Below are 3,692 nucleotides of genomic sequence, written 5' to 3' on the forward strand. Positions count from 1 at the left end.
AGTCCTCTCTTCTGACACCCACTTAGGAAAAAAAAGAAAGCAATTAGAGCTTGAGCATTTAAGACTTGTCCCTACTCAAGTAATGATAATCCATTCTAAAGTCACTCTGGAACAGAGGTTCACAACACACTGACCCTCAGCCCTCAGCTTAGAGGTGTTGTGAGATATTTTATTATTTTACAATTCCAGCATAACCAAATGCTGGTGGTTTCTATGCCAGAGACACACAATTCATCTAGCAAGTCCCCTTTGTTGACCCCTACTTGGGTCAAAAAGTAAGCCATGAGAGCAGGAGCATTTCATACTTCTCTCTCCTAAAGACACGAGAGTCCATCCTAAGGTCATATGAAACCAAGATTGTACATCCTAAGGTCCATCTGGAACTGAGATTCACAACACACTGACCTCACCCCTCAGCTGACAGATGTGGCCATATATTTCAGTATTTTACAATTCCAGCATGCACGATGCGAGAGGACATCCTAAGGTCCATCTGGTACTGAGATTCACAACACACTGGTCCTCTGCCCTCAGCCTACAGGCGTTGATAGACATTTCAGTATTTTACAGTTCTGGCACACCCAAATGCTGGAAGACTCTGTGCCAGAGATCTCCAATTCATCTGGCAAGTCCTTTCTGCTTACACGCACTTGGGATGAAGAGAAAGCTGTGAGAGCCTGAGCGTTTCATATTTGTCCGTCCTCAAGAGGCAAGAGTACGTCCTAAGGTGCATTTGGAACCGAAAATCACAACACACTGGGCCTCAGCCATCAGCCTACATGCACGGTCAGACATTTCATTATTTTACAATACTGGCATGCCCAAATGCTGGCGAACCGTGCACCACAAACTCCCAATTCATCTGGCAAGTCACCTCTGCTGACACTCACTTGGGATGAAAAGAAAGTCATTAGAGCCTGAGTCATTCATACTTGTTCCTCCTTTAGATGTGAGAGGCCATCCTAAGGTCCATTTAGAAGTGAGATTCACAACACACTCACCCTCAGCCCTCAGACTACAGGTGTGGTCAGACATTTCAGTATTATACAATTCTGCCACTCCCAAATACTGGCAGACTCTGCCTCAAAGATCCCCAATTCATCTGGCAAGTTCCCTCTGCTGACACCCACTTTGGAAGAGAAGAAAGCCATGAGAGCTCGAGCATTTCAACCTTGTCCCTCCTCAAGATGTGAGAGTGCCCCCACACACAACGTCCATCTTGAACTGAGATATGCAAATTAAAACCACAATTAGATACCATCTTACCCCAGTAGAATTGGCAAAGATCTTGGAGAGAGTGTAACAACAGTGCTCTTTGGAGGCAAGAATGATGAGACTTCACCTCACATACTTTGGGCATGTTGTTAGGAGGGGCTATTCTGTGGAGAGGGATATGATCTTTGGAAGGATGGAGAGGAAGACCCTCTACCTAGTGGATTGATGCAGTCACTGCCACAATGTGTCAGGAAGTGTGAAGATGGCACAGGATAAGGCAGAGTTCATATCTGTTGCTCAGAGTTGCTATAGGTTGTACTCAACTCAACAACATTCAATACTGCATAAGTCAATTATATGATGCCAAGTTCTTGGCAAAACCCTGTTTGATACACTGGAGTTGAGGCAATTTACAGTCAGTGATTGTGAGGGGATACTTTGGGTGTCAGAGTTAGATGTTACATAGGAAGGTGAGGAAGACTATGCTAGCACCCCATCGCTCAGCAAATAACTAAGAGCCACTTGTGCAGCCTTTGGCAGTCTTGTTCATAACTGTCATTGTTGTTGTTATGTGCCATCAAGTTGAAATTAACACTCCAGTGGGTTTTCAAAAGCTGCAGATCACATGGGAGGAGATTGCCCATCTTTCTTCCTTGGAGTAGCTGCTGAATTCACCTTGCTTTCCATTGGACTGCATCACAACTCCTTACCCCCTAGGCCACAAGAGCTCCTTTTGATTGTGACTAAGCACTGACAAACTTCACCTAAAGACTCTGGAATGCAAAACCACCAAAGGAATTCCTCTTTAGCAAGGAACATGGAGAGAGATACCTAGACATAAGCTGGAGAGGAGAGGCCTGATACCACAATACTTAGAATGTCATATATTTGATCTGATAGGCTCCCCACAGACACTCAACATATATTCACATATGCAGAAAACTGATTACATGAACACTACTTTGAGATGAGTCAAGTACACATGACTCCCCACTCAAGGTCTCCCCTAACCATCATTTTACATGTTCTGATGCTCGACAGATGTATTTCAATGATAGACCCACACTACAATGCCATAGACAACAATAAGACTCTGGACATACATAAGAAATTATTTGGTCAATGGTTGGTTTCAGCAAAGTGAGTCAACTAAGGGAATTCTTAGATTTTTCTAGTACCTCAAATAAAACAAAAAATAAAATAGAAGATAGAAAGTTTTCACAAAAACATTTCAGTAATATCTTACTGAATAGAATAAAGTTAAATAGTCCATCCATGAACTATTTCCAGTCTTATCTTAGAAATGACATGATGTGAACTGTGAAAAAGAGAGCTGACCTGAAACTGCCATGGATACAAACTCCTTAACTTGGTGACTCTGATCTCTGCCACTCCAGAGACAAAGGAATCTATTAGGCTCTAGGAGAGAAGACACCATCAGATGAGACAATCTTTCCCAGAGCCAGTACTTTCAGATGATCAGGGACAGAAGAGATTGGAACTCCCCTGGGGAAAAGTCCCTCCATTTGAGGAGCCCCTCCTCCACTTTAAAGTAATCCCAGGAACCAAATAAGACAAACGAGTTTGGGACAGAATGCTAGAAGAAGGAGGGGAAATATTTTCAGCTTGCACATTGAACTGCGAAAAGAAAACAGACCTGAAAATTCCCTGGACAGAAATTGCTAAGTTGTCATCCCTGATCTCTTGTAATTCCAGAGATAAAGGAATATATAATGCTTCAGGAGAGAAGACACCATAAAGTGAGACACTGTTTCCAAGAGCCAGCACTTTCAGGTGTGTGCATGGAAGAGAAAGCCTGAAATTTCCCTGAGAAAAGGCCTCTCCACTTGGAGATTCTTGGCTACATTGTGGGGACATCCCAGGGACCAAACAACACAACAGAGTTTGGGACAGAAAGCTAGAAGCAAGAGAAAGACTTGCTCAACTGGTATACTGAGCTGTGAGAAAGAGAGCTGATTTGAAACCCTCTTGACACAAACTGTTCAAATGGATCTCCTGGTCTCAGAACACTCAGCCACTCTACACAAAAAGGAGGACAATAGACTATAGGAGAGGGGCCCACAATAAGTCAAGATTCCTGCAGGGCTGATTTGCAGACTGGAGAGAACTGAAGGACTTTGTTGTTCTTGTTGTTATTTTATGCCGTCGAGTCTCTTGCTACTCATAGCTACCCTATGCACAATAGCCCTAAACTCTGCTCTCTCGTGTGCCAGTCGCACTGTCTCCATCACACCCATCCTGATTACCCCAGTCACTGAATCAATCCACCTCATAGAGGACCTTCCCCTCCTGCGCTGTCCCTCCACTCTCCCAAGCATGGTGTCCTCTCCAAGGACCAGTCCCTCCTTACAACATGACCAAAGTATGTCAGACAAAACCCCAGAATCGTTGCCTCCAAGGAGCAGCCCAGTTTAACCCTCTCCAGGATGAATCTGTTTGTTTTCTTGGCAGTCCAG

Source organism: Elephantulus edwardii, unplaced genomic scaffold (genome assembly GCF_000299155.1).
Source record: "Elephantulus edwardii isolate Elephantulus edwardi_28Jun2011 unplaced genomic scaffold, EleEdw1.0 scaffold00527, whole genome shotgun sequence".
NCBI lineage: Eukaryota > Metazoa > Chordata > Mammalia > Macroscelidea > Macroscelididae > Elephantulus > Elephantulus edwardii.